At 29.1% G+C, this 19,412-nt stretch overlaps 1 protein-coding gene across 3 annotated transcripts in view; it reads left to right on the forward strand.

Moving 5' to 3' along the window:
* Positions 1–19,412, forward strand: part of Calx (sodium/calcium exchanger 3) — a 223,800-nt gene that overhangs the window by 158,464 nt on the left and 45,924 nt on the right. The window lies entirely within an intron of this gene.

Here is a 19,412-nt window from a genome sequence, read left to right on the forward strand (position 1 = left end):
TAAATATTTTAATCACTATAAATATTTTATTATAACATAAATATAATGTCTACCGGTTTTGAAGCTTGCCGCTTCTTTATAAAGTCTGAATAATACTAAAACACGCAAATATAAATTATGTGTTTTATTTTATTCACTACGAATGTTCTTAGTGAAATAGTAAAAATACTTACCTCTGTCAAATTATAAATTATAACACAATCTTTTACGTCTTCATGACGTTCGACTAATTCGCTCATTAAATATAGTTTTTTTTTTAATTTTTCCGTGTAATGATTCCTGAAAATTCTATTATTAGGGTGGGTTACATCGGGCTGGGATTATGGAAAGGTTAAGTAGAGAAAACGGATGGGATTCTATCGTCTCCTGTACGGCCCATTGATTTATTTCGCGTAGCTTTTCAGATATTGCAATATTCTTCCGTGTCCTTTTACTTGCGAGATTCGATTTCGAATAAAAGAAAGTCGGGTCAAAGAAATCCTTATACGGAAAATTTTACGGCTTTTAATAAATTTAATGTAATGGAATTGGATTAAGTTTGCTCTACTGCACATCAAACCCAGATTTTTATTGGCAACGCTATAATTTTTAGCAAGTCATATGATATTATATCGTCTTGTAACTGAAATAAATTGAGAATTTCTTCATATTACTTTTTTTTCACATCTTAACATAGATAAAGAAGAATATGGAAGTCTGGGCATTTACGGAGCTTATGACCGTCGTAGGCTGGTTTAAGTGATCACTTTACACACGTGTAGTATTCACTAGCTCTACCCATGATTGACAACCACACTTCTCAAATTCTTGAACAATAGAAAGAGTATCTGTTCAATAAAAAAAGCTTCTTCATCTCAATGTTTTGAAATTGGATCAAACATATATTATATATGATCCGATTTCGAACATTGTACATGAATCACTAGAATTTTCAGTAGAGACGTCTATTGTTGAGTTGAAGTTTTTTTTTTAAGGAGGAGAAACTCTTTTAACTGTATGTGTGGTCCGAATCCTGGATTATAAAATCATACATGAGAAACTCCAGAAAATATTATTTTTATTTTAGCTTATAAATTGACCAGATAATTTAGATACAACATTTTGAGTGTGTCCAAATACTTGTTCACAAAATCTGGATTATCTCCAATTACAGGAGTTATTTTCATATTATTTTTTGACATCTCATCAAAGATGAAGAAGAATATCTCACCAATAGATGTCTCTAGTGAAGTTCTAATGATTCAAGAACAAAGTTTCTAAATTGGTTCATATATATAGAACTTCCAAGAATTTGAGTAGTGTGGTTGTCAATAATGGGTAGAATTGGTGAATGTTACACGTGTGTAAAGTGATCACTTAAACCAGCCTATGACGGTCGTAAGCCCCGTAAATGCCCAGACTTCCATATTCTTCTTCATCTTTGATGAGATGTCAAAAAATAATAAGATAATTTAGAGATGTTGAAAAAATATTTATGGAAAATCACTCCTATAATTGGAGATAACCCAGATTTGTGAACAAGTATTTGGACACACTCACAATGCTGAGAATTTCTTCGTTATATTAAATAAGTATTTCACATTTTCGAAACTAGCTAGAATCACAAACTAATTTCAAAGTTATGAATTAATATAACTTCAAATATTGCAGGTCTCTCGACATAGCTCTTTCTCATACAATAAATTAGTTTTGTTTATAATAAGTCGAGGACTTAGGATGTAGATTGATAACAAGCAATAAACAGCTGACTGAAGCATGTCTCTCCCGATGTGACTTCATTTAGACGATGTTATTAAATCGAGGATATTGAATAATATTATACATTCTGAGTTACTAAAGCAGAGTGGTATAAGGCGATACAGTAAATTAAATAAGATTCTATGAACTTTGTTTTATTATTTGAAAAAAATTCTGCTTTGATAGAAAAATCAATATTTTTTCATCATAGTAGATTAAGATTTTATTGTAATATAGAATAATTAATGTTTTTTTCATATCTTAATTGAATGTTAAGTTTTTAAAATTCTTTTATATATTTATTTATTTGGATTTACAACAGCAACACCGAAATAATAACATAACCGGAAAAGAATATACATAAAACAGGCCAATTATAGTTAACCACAGAAACATAAAGATTACTACAAAATATTAAGTGTAGATCTAGCAAATGAACACATATCTATGAGAAAAAATGTGCATGTGTGAAGTGTGTAAGAGGGTGTGTGTGTGTATGTGATGTTGATTCTAGTGGGGATGTACATACAATGCAGAATACGATAGTTTTTAAATATCCTGAGAGGACAATATACTCACCATTCGACTTTTCAACACAGATTTTCCTCAATTGAAAATGTCAACTTGGCTAAAACATGAGTTGTACTCATAAGCCATTCGAAACATAGGTGAACTCCCCGCATAATTAGTTCGAACCACAGGTACTCTGAATAAGGATTGTAACGTGTGGCCAGGTACATTGTACGTTATTTCGGATTAAAGTAAAAATATTGTAAATTTAAGTTTTACCTATGTAATACCACTATTTCTTGAAATTTATTATGACAAGTGTTTCGATGCAATCCCCATCATTTTCAAACACCATTTTCAAACATACGATGTTTGATAAAGATGCGGAATGTATCAAAACGCGTGTCAAAATAGATTTTTAAGAAATAGTGGTTTTTACCAAGTAAAAGATTAATTAAACTTGAATGAATATTACGAATCAATTGATGAATTCATAAATATTGCATTACACATTTTTATCTTTACTGGATAACGAATTCAATTAAAATTGTGTTATACAGTGTTTAAACCCTTACGCCAAATCGTCTCTAAATATATATCAGACCTTAGTAGATTATAAAGTATCATCTTTGATAATCCACAGTTAGGTCAGTTTCTGAATCGAAAAAAGGATAAATTTCTGAACTCCAATACCAATCTAACACCAGCTTGAGGACAGAGCTTTCTCATTTGAGAATAATCCAGAACCTCAACCAGTTTCGATAATAACTTACTTATCTTTTTCAAATCTCCCATCCTTTCAATGAAATAAAAGTTCTAATTGAATTATAAGCTTTCTTTCATCCTTTAAGCATAATTCCCATTCTTTTTTTCTTTGGAGTATAATTTATTTATTATATTTAGACTAGTAATATTTAGATTATAATTAAATTTTACCAGGTAAAAAAACACTATTTCTTGACGTTTGTTGTGACCGTGCTTAGATGCATTCAGGGTCACGATTAAATACCGTTTACCGTACTGGGATAAAAAATGATGATGAATGAATCAAAGTAGACTGAATGCAGTAGAAATGCGATATCTCAGAAGAATGTGCGACAAAACGATGTATGATAGATGTTCGAATAGTGAAATAAGGAAGGAATGTAAAGCTGAGACAAGCACTATCGATAAAATTAAGAAAGGTGTGTTGAGATGGTTTGGACATATAGGACGAATGAGTGAAGAAAGAACGGTAAAACAAATTTATGGGGCGAATGTAATTGGAAAAAGGAGCAGAGGAAGAACGAGAAAAACTTGGCACGATCAAGTATGCCAAATACTTAAAAGTGGTCAGGTTAGGAGTCGAAACAATCGGCGGGTATTAATGAGGAGATGCATGAACGTGGAAGAGGCGAAGAATGTTTGCAAGGACAGAGTGGTGTGGCGTTCTATTCTCTCTGCCTACCCCTGCGGGGAAGCGGCGTGATGGTTAGTTAGTTTTTTTAATGCATCAAAATACATTTCACTTTTTTTTTGAGAAATAGTAGTATTTTCAAAGAAATATATTTAAATAAAAATTATAGATTTTTAGGTAATTAACGAATTCTGTAATACTGTTTAAAGAATAAATCAAATTGTATACTAGTATGAAGTTTAATAACTTAAATAAATAATTGTCACTACCAAAGTACCCTACTTATATGTATTATATATTATATTCAGTCTTCAAAAGCAGATAATTTTGATACGAATCCATTGTGGCAAAATTTCTCACAATGCTCTGTTTATAATTCACTAAACTATAATAGTACATTTAAACATTGTTATCATAGTTAATATTGCTTTGAAGGACTCGGAGTAATCAGACAAATAATGGGTGCGAGGTTTACTAACGAGTGTGGTGAAATCCAATTTGGGGGGTGTCTACAGACAAAAACACGACGTAGTGGAATACGTATATTTACGACAATACGCTTTAAGTCGTATTAGATCAAATAAATGGTGCCGTTACTATTTAAATAATCAACCTTAATTATAATAAGGTATCGTAATTAGACTGTCGCTTCAACTGGTAAAAGTAATTTAAAATCAACACTTATTTAACTACATATATATAAAATACGAGACCATATTATTGAGTTTATTAATACAACAATGATTAATATATTATTAACAACATTTTGAGTGTGTCCAAATACTTGTTCACAAAATCTGGATTATCTCCAATTACAGGAGTTATTTTCGTATTATTTTTTGACATCTCATCTTTGATGAGATGTCAAAAAATAATACGAAAATAACTCCTGTAATTGGAGATAATCCAGATTTTGTGAACAAGTATTTGGACACACTCAAAATGTTGTAAATAAATTATCTGGTCAAATTATAAGCTTTATAAAAAAAATGAAAATGGTATTTTCTGGCGTTTCTCATGTATGTGATTATAATCCAGGATTCGGATCTCACATACTAATATAAGAGTTTCTGCTTAGTAAAAAGCTTCTTTACATCTCACCAATAGATGTCTCTAGTGAAGTTCTAGTGATTCATGAACAAGGTTTCTAAATTGGTTCATATATATAGAACTTCCAAGAATTTGAGTAGTGTGGTTGTCAATAATGGGTAGAATTGGTGAATGTTACACTTGTGTAAAGTGATCACTTGAACCAGCCTATGACGGTCGTAAGCCCTGTAAATACCCAGACTTCCATATTCTTCTTCATCTTTGATGAGATGTCAAAAAATAATATATTATTAGATTAAAATCAATATTTTTAGCTTTTCCACTTTATTTTTATTTGACCAGCGACCGGATTTCGTCGTTACAGACATCATCAGACTGGTGGGAGGCTATACAAATTATTATGTTATTTATAAAAGAAGGCAGGAGTTGATAACCATGATTTGATTTAATTTTAATTTTTGATATAATAAATTTGATATAATAAAATTATATCAAATCATGGTTATCAACTCCTGCCTTCTTTTATATATAACATAACAATTTGTATAGCCTCCCACTAGTCTGATGATGTCTGTAACGACGAAACCCGGTCGCTGGTCAAATAAAAATAAAGTGGAAAAGCTAAAAATATTGGTTTTAATCTAATAATATATTAAAAATGCAATTCCATCACGAAGTGTCAGTGGATAATATAAATCTAGCAACAATGATTGTTTGGTCTTATCAAAAGGTTAAACTTACGTAACAAGAGTCTATTTTATTACCTTTTGATGAGAACATCTGAAGTTCTCAAAACTATTGGTGTTTACATTAATGAGCTTAAAAAAATGTCCCGCACACGTGTTTTATTTTTATACTTAATTCAATTCATCTTTTAACGTTGAATTCAAATATTCACCCACTTTATCTGAGTGTTTTTACATATTTTTGTAGCATTCACAATAACTTTTCATATCAAAAGCCAGAATCTAAAACATTTGCAAAATAAATAAAATTTATTATTATTTCCTACCTTTTCTGTTTTCCGACCTTTCAACCTTATTCCAAAAATAACATGTTTAAAATGAATGATGAGTTCATAATTGAAGAAAGAGATGAGAAGTTCTTAAATAATAAAATAGATGTGAATGCTCGAAGAACACCTAAAACATGTTTTCATTCAGAAAATTGAGAAGATAATATTGAAAGTTTGAAAGGCACTTTTATTCTATTACTCCGCCAATAGGAGGGAAACTGAATTCTTTCCCCCATTTTCTTCGACAAACTTATTTTTTGACAGCTGAAATTCTTGTTCTTTTATTTACCGAATTCTTTAAGTTTCAACCCGCATTCAATATTTACCTTCTAGGATATCGAAAAGAGCTCGTTAGTTGATTAAATTCAAGAAAAATCTATTTATTTATCTATCTATCTGTCAAAATAATAATCTTCCTTTATTATGCAGTGCTCTATACACCACTGGGTGCTGAAAAGATTTTTTTTTAAATTATCTCTCCATTTTTAATTAATGTTTTACTTAGTAAATACCACTATTTCTTAAAATCTACTGAGACACGTGTTTTGATGCATTCCGCATCATTTTCAAACACCGTTTGAAAATGATGCGGAATGCATCGAAACACGTGTCACAGTAGATTTTAAGAAATAGTGGTATTTACTAAGTAAAACATTAATTAAAAAAGGATAGATTTTACCACAAAGTGACTGCCGAATCAATTAATGAAAATTATCTCTGCCTGCATTTTGGTGCGTAATTTATAATAATAATAATTTTTATTTATTGTTTCGGCATTCACTTTGTAGAAAGACATGATGAAATTATAAAAGGAAAACGCTTGTTTTTTACCACTTGCGTTTATTTTATGACGACGAGTTTTGGAAGCTATGCTTCCATCTTCAGGTCTAAATCTAAATCTAAAAAAAAGTCTAGGTCTAAAAATAAATGATGGAGATGGAAGCATAGCTTCCGAAACTAGTCGTCATAAAATAAACTCAAGTGGTAAAAAAACGAGTTCTTTTCGTTTGTAATAATAATTTTTATTCCATCCTGACTAAACGAATGGTGTTATACTTAGACAGACATATTTTGTAATAAAAACAAAGTATTTTTAAATAAAAATAAAAATAACAAAATAACCACACAAAAAATAGAAATGTTGTAAATAAGATCTTACTCGTATATCAAATCATTTAGTTAGTAATATATATAATATTTTACGATCGGTGGCTCAAGAGACAATTAATATTAATAAGTCATAAATATTGTTTTTATCAATTAGTTAGATACGAGGTATGTTGGGCTTATCATATAATTTATCAATGCATAAATTTGGGAAGCATAATTCAAATATCTGTATAAAACAAGGTTTTTTGTTGTTGTTTTAAATCAAGACTACAAAAATATTTTACGAGTCTGCTATGCGGAAATTGTTGGTGACGTCTTAGAAATTACAGATAGAAATCCATATAAATCATTTAATTTATTTCATGATGTTTGGACAGTTAAAATGATTAAGTTCAGTACTTACTTGGAAAACCGATGACATTCCGCCAATTTCCACAGAAAATACCGTCTTAGAGTTAATAATGGACATTCGAAACTTGGATGAACTTTGGAAATACTCCACGTCCATGCACCATGATTCAGTAATCACGTATAGTGATTACTGAAAACAATAATGAAATTTTCATGGAAACTAATAATTACATCGATATTTATATCTAACATACAACCACAAGTCAGCCTTTATCAAAAATTGTTTGTTATTTTTATTATTATTCAAAAGTATATTAAATATCATATTGATAGTTGATATAATATTTTAGTACAATAAATAATATTTCAGTAATTAATTCCGGTATAATATATTGTCATTTTGTGGTATAATATATTCATTTGTAATTAAAAAAATTCTTGGTTGATAGCATTTTTTTAAAAATCTATTGTGAAAGTGTTATTTCTAAACATAATTAAAGTTTCCATTAATTGATTCGGCAGTCACTTTGTGGTAAATCTATCCATTTTTAATCAATGTTTTTCTTAGTAAATATAACTAATAAGTAAATACCAATAGTGGTATTTACTAAATAAAATATTAATTAAAAATAATTAAAGTTCCCTAATTCTTGCGTTAAATTTTCTGGAAGTCATACCAATGTATAAACTTCCACAATCATTGATTTGTCATTCGTAGGGTAAATAATCCTAGGTCTCATATACTAAATAACAATAACTTGTTGATAAACTGGAACCTTTAAAACGTAGCATCCATCCTTTTTTTAATATATGATTTTGATGACGCGCAAATGAATTCCCCTATTATTACTTAATACCACCTGTAACATCAGTAAATTCAATATTCACTGGTAACATTATAGCTTGCAGTGTGGAAATATGCATGCTCGACTGCAATTATGGAGTTAGCGGGAACTCGGGAAGTCGTACTTTAATGATTGTTTGAGAACGAAGGTAATTGCAATACGAGCACTTCAACACTGAAGTCCTAGTACTCAATTCCCATATTCTATTGCTATTATGAAGGCCTCCCATTCGAAGCACACTCAATTCAACAGCAATTTATTGATTAATGAATACCGTTTACTAATTTTTGCTAAAACTATACTGTCGTACTTAATGCTGTATAAAAAGTTCAGTACACTTATAATAAATATCGTAAAAAGGTAATATTATTACTCTTAATTAAATATTTAAATTAGAATACCGTCGAATCAAATGTCGTTTAAAAAACAATAGTGTTGTATTTAATGTTGTATAAAAGTACAATTGTGCTGTACTAATGGTCATAATTAGGAGAATACTGTTATGTTAAATTTGGCGTCAAATGTGCAGTACAGTTATATTAAATATTGTAAAAAAACGTGATATTACTACTTTTAATAACATATTAAAATTCCAATATAATCTAATCAAATTTCACATAAAAACAAAAGTTTTGTTCTAAGTATCGTACAAAAAGTACAATTGTATCGTACTAATTGTCATTTCAAAAGAAGATTATTTTAATGTTAAATTTTATGTTAAAAGGAATAATAATAGTGTCAATAATAACAATAGTAAATACTATAGTTTTTAATATTGTTTACAAACGAGCAATATTGTCATTTTATGCCAACGACATTTAAAAAATCTGAAAATGATTGATTTTGACCCAAATATTTTTATTTTAAATAAATGTGTTAAAAATATGATCAAACCTTATCAAGACAGCAAATATCATGTTTATTTATTTCTTATTTTTATCATTTCCCTCATACTTACATATTTTTCGTCAAAGAATATGAAGCATCTTTTTTAATTTGAATGTCATACTATGTTATTTACATGCACCTGTTTCTTTCATCATAATTCATGATGGAATTTTCACTAGGGGCGCTATGAATCATGAATTTAATTTACATTTTATTGGTACCGCATCACGTGTGGTTGTGATGTACTGTGTATGACACTGTGGGATTACAATATTTCGCTGCGTTGATTTTATTCCAGAGAACTGCCATAAAATACCGAATTTCACAAAATGTTTCCCAAACGAACGAGTTGATTTGTTACGCAGTACATTACATGTGCGTGAATTTCAATTTACGTTACGTATTTTCCACGAGGTTTCCACCCGGCTGTGGTGTTATTCATAACCAACGAAACTTGAGAGGATGTAATTCTTCAACAGTTTTACAGTATTTTTACTGTTCTTGTATTGTACGGTAATTCACGTAATCCACCAAACTAATGAAATAAATGGACTAATGGAATAAAGGACGTTGCTTTAATTTTTCATGTTTGAAAAACTAAACCTTTTTTCAATCCACTTCAAAGTATCTCATCCATCCAAAAATTAAGTTGCAAAGATAATAAACATGAAGATCGTTTTCCATTTGATCTGTTTTATTTTTATTTAATTTTTTAACTTGTATTGAAAATATATTATTTTAAATTACCACATTCTGGCCATAACTAGCCATACTGTGGCAAAATCTGATTAAAAGAATATGTAAAATAAAAATTACACTTGTTGTCGTTTTATTTAAAGCAGTGAAGATATTTAAAGTCTATGTAACAAACAAGCAATCGAAAACATTTAAAAAAGGGACAGCATATGTCAAGAAGCATGCTGTCCGCTATAAGCAATGTATTACCTGTGTAACGGTAACGTTTCATAGCTGGCCCTGCCGTTTGGGTATAAATCGTGTTGTTACGTATCACATATCGCTCACTCATTTCAAGAACGTCATAAATAAAAAAATCGACAATCAGTTGTGCGTGTTTTCGGAATGCCCAGAAAATGTACTATATCCCAGCAAAAGAGACATATTTTAAACTTAATATTTACCCACTACAGGGCAGAAAGTGTTGTTATTGCATTTTGAAGAAAAGGTATTGTTTAATTATTTTTTTTAAATAAAGTGGTTATTTTTCAAATAGAGAAAAAACCTTCAGGTTTAATCTAAAAAGACCTGTTGCACAATAAAAACTTCAATAAGTGGCTTGATATTTATTTTTAATAAATTGCATTATATTTTTTAACTTTTAAAACGTTCTCCTGAAAATCAAGTTTCTTGATTTATGACGTTCTTGAAAGGAGTGAGCGATATATAAAAACGTAAGAGTATTTGAATAAGCGTTTTGTCAAATTTAAAACAATCGGTGAATTACTTTAAAAGATTTAAGATTTTGAACAAACATTTACATTTTTATTAACGCAGATAAGCACTTTATTCCCTGACAGACAGTAGTAAAATAAAGCATTTTTTTTGTTTTTTTTTTCAGGATTTATTGACGCCATTAAAATGTCGTCTAAGAATAAAAACAGTTTCCAGATTGTTCCTTTCCAGCACTTTCGTTAGGGGGTGCTAGCTCAACAAACTTTGCTTATAAAGGCATCAAATAAATATGAAGTAACTTCTAAACACTTGGCCCTGAGTGGTTTTTAGCGCACGGCGGAGTTTGTACATTCCCTAAACTTGTCTAATTCTTCCCAGGGTAGCCCTTAATTCTACTTTGACATTGCCATTACAGCACAATTATAAATCCATGAACCTTTATTATACCAGCAAGCATGATAGCAGTTAGACCAAACGCTAGAATAACACGTCGCGACGTTTTATAAGCTGTAAATTTCCCGACCATAAATGTTTAATTCCTTACACACTGAGAATAATATTTTCACACGCATATGACATAGACAGATACATATATGGAAATTAAATTTATTTAAAAAAAACAAACTCTACATTATTTTTTTCTAGAATTTCACTAAAGACATATATTGTGGGATGAAAGAAACTCTTTTATTTGTATGTGAGGTCAAAATGAGATATTAATAAAGATTATAAAATTAATAGCTTTGTTTTTAACCACTTTTTTATTGGTAGGTACACTTTTTCTCCAACTGGTTTCGACAAAAACCTTGTCATCATCAGGGTTTAACATGATCTCACCTGAAGATGACAAGTTTCTTGTCGAAACCGATTGGAGAAAAAGTGTACCAATAAAAAAGTGGTGAAAAACAAAGTTGTTTATTTTATAAAGTTTATAAAATGTGCCACAAAGTATCACATTCAAAATTCAAGGAAAAAAATGTTGATATGTCAAAAAATATTTTAAAAAAAACTCCTAATTGGAGATAATCTAGATTTTTGAACATGTTATTCGACGCGCTCAAAATGTTGCAAAACAAATCCCATTACCTTATACTTATTATTTATATAATTTGTCACATAATTAATGTCAAAGAGGAGAATATATTAAATGAGTAATTGGTATTAATTTTCAAACATGGTGCTTGATAACATTCAATTAAAACTAATTACATTTCCTCTTATGTGAATTACCTACATGAAACTTCATTATTGATTCATTAAATGTAAAAAATCTATTATGACACGTGTTTCGATGCATTCATCAGCATCATAATTAAACACGGTAATTTGATAATGATGCTGAATGATAATTTGTTTAGTTGCTGTAAATTGTAAAGCTGCCTCGAGGTGATTTATTATTTTTTTAAAATCATACTAATAAATTAATAAATGCATTCAAATATGTGTTAAAATATATTTTGAGCAATCAATTCAGTCACTGGCGAATCAATTTATGATATAAAAAAATCATTTACCTCACCTAAAAAGGCCATTATTTTGTGTACAAACCTAATATTTTTTATAAAATCATTAATTATTCTGAATCCAATCGCAAAATTAGCATGACTGACATAGAACAAATTATTTTTATGACTTAATTGAAAGCAGGATTATTAAATGGTTAAGATTTTTGAATATTAAATTCTTTAAGATCAAAGATTAAATTGTATACTTGTCCCACTTTTCATAATATATTAAAAACCTTTTTACGAGAAAAAGATCTTATGAAACGTTACTTTGAGAAAAAACGTAATGAAAAATTATAAATGCTATGATAACGTTTTTACGTTTTCAATTTCACTAAATATATATTAAATTTTATACATATTATTCAATAATTTCTTTACTTGAATTATAAGTCAAAATATTCACTGATCCAAATCAAATCAATTAACAAGCAAAAAATACCTTAAAAATGGTTTGAATTCGGTAGTTTACTTTCGAAATATGTCTGTAACGCCAAATTTTACCATCCCATAAATCTGTCTCTCATGAATTTTGGAATAGTTATTATTCTCTGTAAAATCTAATAATTTATGTCATAATGTAATTGAAAACAACCCTTATTATTACTACGTGAATGAAATCATCATTCCTCAAATTCCATATGAAAAATAACACCCATATATTACAATATATGGTAAAATACCTTTATATGTGATAAAGGGTAATACTTTTTTTAATTAAAGAAATGTGTAGTTATACCTGTCACATCGCCAAAATATATTTATGTTTTCTAATCATATATCACGAAATTAGAAAAGTATGTTTATGGTTAATATCCATCAAATGACTCATCTGAGTTAGTACAAAGTCACTGGAAATTACAAAAAAAACATAGGTACTTAAAAAAATCATATGAGCGTTTGATTTTAATATTTAGTAAATAATTTGAAATATATTTCTTCAAATTAAACGCCATATCTTTAAATAAGGCTTTTTTATTTGTTTACAAATAGCTGATAAACATAATTAATGTCTTTAATTTCCAAACCTACGTTTTTCCTCCATTTTCTCCACGCACGTGCTATATTTATACGTTTTAATATGAAAATAATCATTTTGTTCAACACATTTGTGCTCAGCTTTCTCTCAGCATGACCGAATCATCGTAAAGTTCTTGTCACGTATTATAAACGTAAATCAGCCAGGGGTAGTTTATAGATATAATAACATAACCTTTGTTAAGGGTAGTATGAGGGTTTAATTATTGTTTCTTGGGTAATACGAAACAAAATTTAATTACAAGGTTAGCAAAATGGTAACCTGCTTATGATCAACTTGGAATATTAAAACACGTCATATTTATGTACATATAATCATACAATTTTTCTTTTAATGAACAACTTTGGAATAAAAAATTGATTTGACTTATTCGAGTTTTGTTTATTTAAGTGATACTTCAGGCACCTATAGAAAGTTGTTTATGTTTGTAAAAGCATTTTCAAAACAGTGAGAATCTTTTCATAAGTTTCTGTATTCAAAATAGTGTTTTATTGTCTAATTAAAACTTTCTTCGGAAGCTGAGTTATGTAGTAGAAAAGAAAAGAAAAGAAAATATTTGTAAACAGCATATGCCGACATATATGCAAAAAATATAGTAGTTTGAGCATTAACAGGGCTTTAAACCTACCATAAGGTGATTTAAGTGATCACTTTATAAACGAGTAACATTTACAAAACAATTGATTGTTTAAGGAACAACTCCCAAAGCTACTTTCAGAAGCTTCTCTGGAGTAAAAATATTTCATTTGGATTTTATTTGATAAATAATACTTTTTCTTATGAAAATCTATTATGACACGTGTTTCGATGCATTCAGCATCATTATACTCCTATGCATCGAATGCTAAATGCATCGAAATTCGTGTCACAGTGGATGTTAAGAAAAAGTGGTATTTACCGAAGAAAATTTATATATAAAGTGGTATACCACAAAATGACTGCCGATTCAATTAATTAAAATAACAGGGAAGTTAGATGTGAAATATAACTAGAGCAAATTAAACCAATTGTTCCTTGAATTCACTTCGCAATTGGCCGGTGTTGAATCCGCGACGCCGTTTTGACTACGTCGAGTCCTCTATCGTTTCCATGATAAATGGTTTGATTACATTTATAAGTACTGACCAAATCAAGTTTGTATGTAAGTATATGTGTATCAGCTTAAAGTGACAATCACGCGGGTCATTACCCTAGGTACGTACAAATAAATTAAATTAAGATTGAAAATCTTAATTATAGAAATTAAACAGCGTTTTCAGAATTTGCTCGTTAATATGAAATTTAATTTTACAATGAAATATTTCTGTAATTTAGGGCAAGTCATGTCCGTTGTCTTATAATTACATTATGTATTAAATATTATAATTATTTAAATTTAGAATAGAAATTTGTGTAGAAATAAGCTTTGCAATAACTTATTTCGTAGAAGTTTCTTCATATTATTTTGTTAAAGTGAAGTAAAATGAGAGAGTTTGAAACTAAGTTTTCATTTGCTAGTATTGTTTACTCATTTTGAATGAAAAGTAAGAACTTTAGAAAGTCATAATAATAACTACAGCGTACATACATATTTTTAAACCTACTTACATAATTATGTTGACGAAAAAAAGCTGTTTACCATAAACAAATAACAATTTCCATTTTATTAAAATAAATTATTTAAAAACAACACGAAACTGATCTTTTATTATCCCTTCAGGCTTGTTAATTTTTTTTGCCATTTTGTCTTATTTTGTAGATCTCAGTGATCAAAATGCCATTTGATATAAGAGATATCAATAGATAATTATTATAATTCATTAATTGATTCGGCAGTCACTTTACGATAATATCTATCCATTTTTAATTCAAGTTTTACAATAGATTTTAAGAAAAACTGCTATGAAATATAATAAAAAGAGCTATATAATTTAATAATATGAAGTATACATAGATGAAACTAACCTATTCATTCGACTCACGTATATTCGAATTATAACACATGGGAAGGTAAAGTCAGGAACAATTTAGAATATTTAGAAATACAAAAAAAATGATAATACATTAATAAAGAATATGCTTTTCTAAAAGACATCAATATCTCTTTGTTCCCATTTAACAAAATCCCGCCTTTTAACCTCCCTTCCCCCTTTAGTTATTACCCCACCCACCTATACATATACCTGAATTATTTTCTGACGATGAAAACATTTGTAGTTTTTGAAACAAGTCGTGTGAATGAAATAAATTAAGTAAATGAAATTAAAAAAACTCACAAAGTGGTTTAATGTAAAAGTGGTTTGTCAGCCTTCATAGGGCAATGGTCAGCACGCTCAGCTACCATACTGGAGTTCCTGGGTTTGATTCCCAGGGGGGTCAAAAAAATATAAGTGTTTTTTTAAATCTAATATTTATTCAATATTACCCAGGGTTGGTACCTAAAGCGGAGGGCTGATCAACTTTCCTTCATGTGTTCACGATCAAGATAACACTGCGTTTATGTGATGCAGTGACCTATGCACCATCAGGTGCGGATAAGGGATTGAAGAAGGAGTTTATTTTTTTAAGTGTATAAGTATTGTTATTTCGGTTAATTAATGTTAAAAAAATATCAATGAAATTTAGCAACGGCTAGTTTATTGTCCGGAAATTTTATTACGCTTTCATGAAATAAAGGATTCCTCCCTTCCAATTGATATCGGACACTCAAATATAATCCACTGGGTAAAATTGTTTTCTCAAGGTTTAAGCGATAGTTCCACCCTTGAGGCATTCCACAATTTATACGAGAATCCAGCTTACTTGCCTGAAATGTGCATTTTACTGCGTTTTCCCCCGCATTGTCCCGTACTCGTACGGATATCCAGAGGAATTTTTCCATTAGGAATGCCATCATATCCATTTGGCTTTATTTGCCCTCGAATAGTCAACATGAAAACTGCCAGTTTCAAACCACAAATGGTTTTGGACTTTACGACATTATCAGAAGATTGCTTTATTTTGCGTGTCGTATTTCTGTATAAAATGCATGCAGACATGCATTTAACCTTTCCGGGAGTACAATAATTCATGTCCGACTCTCTGGGGAGTGGGTTTTTTTTTACATCAAATATGTATTTTTAATAAAATCTTTGTATTATGAAGAAAGAAATTTTGTTAAAATAATTTAAATAAAAAATAAAGCTCACTATCTCTCCAGGTTTTATTTTATGACAAAGTTTAATACAAATATCCACAGATGTCATTACTATACAAATTACATCACAACCAACTGACATAGACTTCGTAATCAATATGCTTTATGGCAGCCTTTACCAATATGTTTGCCTTACATGTTATAGAATGAACATAAATACATAATATGTTTGTCTCATTATTAATTATTATTACACGAAGTTCAAAGATTTTGTGTAATAAAATAAAGTGTAAATGTGGGAACTTTGATTTATATAAATTAGGGGGTTTTAAAAGTAGTAAGGTGTTAAATTATTTATAATTAGTTACCTGTTCGATGTGAGCACTTTTTTTAAATAATCAAAGACCTACATAGTTTTGTTTTCATATACACAAGAATATTTGTATTTTTAATATGTGACATTTTTATAATTTAATAAATTAAATATAAATATTGGAGTATGATCTGAAGCCGACTGAAGCCATTTAATGGTTTTTATAAATATGTACATAAAATATTAATTGATTATTTATTTTAATAATTAATCAAATAATATTAAAAGTGCATAACTGACTGAATCCGTTTGAATAAAATTGCATATCAGAGCTGTCATAGAAAACCCCAGATAAATGTGTAACGTCGTTAACCAAGCATGTTTGCAGCATTTTTAGTATCACGAAACATTTTATCACAAGGGTGCATTAACGTTGACGAGCTTTTGATGACGACGAAAATGGAGTGAAAAAATGAGAGTTTTATTTGAAATATTATCAGGCCTGAAATGAGAAATACTTTAAAAACAAAAATCAGACTCCAAAAGTTATTTTATTAAAAGAACAATTTGACAATGACATACTGTATGAAAACATACATTGAACCACAAGATTCAAAACACAGAAATACTTTAAACCAAACCATACCTTTCCTTTTTTATGCGGAAACTATATGTTTGAATATCCAAGAGTATAAATTGATATTTCATTTGAGAAAAAAATAATTATATGATACTTAAATGTTATTTTATCTCAACTCAATCAATAATCCAGGATTTGGATCTCACATACTAATATAAAAGTTTCTGCTTAATAAAAAAAAAAAACTTCTTTACATCTCACCAAAAGATGTGAAGTTCTAGTGATTCAAGAACAAGGTTTCTAAATTGGTTCATATATGGAGTTGTCAATAATGGGTAGAATTGGTGAATGTTACACGTGTGTAAAGTGATCACTTAAACCAGCCTATGACGGTCGTCAGCCCCGTAAATGCCCAGACATCCATATTCTTCTTCATCTTTGATGAGATGTCAAAAAATAATATCAATCATTTTCAATATGTTGGTTAATTGATCGATAAAAAATTAGAAAATATTTTTTTTAAAGTATTTCACATAAAAATCGTTATGGCACATAGTTGGTTATGTATTCAGGTAACAAGAAATCAATTTTTCATATAAACTCATAATAACTTAACGACGTGAATGGAAAATCAATCTCCCCAATGAAATCAATCTTTTATTTTAAGCGAGTTTATAATGTTATGTACACACGTTCACAGTTTCGTCACATTTTGTATATACGCAGATACCTCATAAATAAATAAAACATGTATTTATTTTACGAAAATTATAGGTACAAATTATTTTTAAAGATTTTTTCAGTATATAATTTTTGTTTGAATTTAATTCATTATACAGTATGACTGAACAAATTATGAATAACCATGTCATTTGTTAAAATATTTGACTCATTATGCATAATGATCACACTTTGTTTAAAAAATGATATGTTTTACATGGTTTTCAGGGGTTATTCTCGGAAATCAAGCCTTTGGATTGTCAATTTTCTAAAATTCAATGTTTTGTCTCATACAAAACTCGATACATTTATTTCTAAAATTTGAAAAAAAAACTCAAATAAGTTCTTTTTTTAAATGAATGATATGGGATACTATTTTTCATGGCCAGTTTAAATTTATACCATCAGACATCAAGTTTATAGTTTTTTATGCATTAACAGTCGATTTTATGTATTTTTATAATAAAGACTCATCGAAATACTCGTATGAGACAGTAAATGTAGTTTATGTATATTATACATTTCCAGTATGTGTTATGTATTTTTATAATGAAGACCCATCGAAATACTCGTATCAGACAAAAAATAATATATATCATACGTTTACGGTAGAAGCCATGTATTTATTTTAAAATAAAGACAGGTAAAATATATTTAATAAATTTTTTGTTGTTTTTGGTTGTTTGGTTTGTTTTTGTGTTGTTTTATGTTATTGTAATTTTTTTAAATAACGTTTTCAGCAATGGATAATATTGTAATATATGCCGCAAGTCGTTTTACAAGTTATTTGCTTTATTATGTTTCTTCTAAAACCCTTAACCGCACCCCAATGGTGCATAGGGCACTGCATTATATAAACGCAGTGTTATCTTGATCGTTAACACACGAAGGAAAGGATATCAGCCCTCCGCTTCAGGTACCAGTCCAGGGTAATATTGAATAAATATTAGGGTGAAAAAATTACTTATGTTTATTTGACCCCCCCTGGGAATCGAACCCGGGACCTCCAGAACGGTAGCCGAGCGTGGTGACCATTACACTACGGAGGCGGACAATTAAAGTATATTATGTTAAATATCAATTATTTAAGGTCAATTAAAGTATATTATGTTTAACATACTTTAGTTGAATCAGTTAACTCAAGCATTCCATTACTGCATCGGTATATACTTATATGTCGTTATAAGTAATATCAGATAAAAGCGGTAATAGCTTAAATTGAAGTTTCATATACTTATTGTTTATTATACACAGTATCGTTCATAATTGAACACTGAGTTCCTTCATACAATATGCTTTAGTCAATTCAATTCTCCCATTTTTACTTAATAAGGTATATTCAAATTTTACATATCTAATATTAAAATATTAGGCCCGATACCCACTAGAAAACGACATTGTATCGCGTAAATAGATTACACTTTTCCTTATAATATTTATTTTCGATGTACACATCCATATGTTGTAACCGCGCCGCAAATATAAACTAAATTGACTCAGAAGTATGTGCATTGCCCGTTTAACACACTGTATCCTGAGACTTAATTGCATTCTATCTGCGGTGTTGCATTAAAAAAATAATGTGTGCATTAAAGGTAAGTTAACGCAACTTTTCTATTTTCGTAATAAAAAAAGTTGCTTAAAAAAACAGTTGTTACTATATTTACATTTCAAGTCTTACAAAACAAAGTGAATGAAATTATGAAAACGTAACTTTCACGAAGTTTGACGTTGTTAACTTTTATCAAAATTATTATTGGATAATTAATTTTCGTAGCAGTAATATTTAATTAGGTAATATTATAATACGCATAGATTGCTTTCAAAC

This window comes from Brachycentrus maculatus, unplaced genomic scaffold (assembly GCF_059751285.1).
Source record: "Brachycentrus maculatus isolate JH-2025_06_01 unplaced genomic scaffold, ASM5975128v1 h1tg000050l, whole genome shotgun sequence".
Lineage (NCBI taxonomy): Eukaryota > Metazoa > Arthropoda > Insecta > Trichoptera > Brachycentridae > Brachycentrus > Brachycentrus maculatus.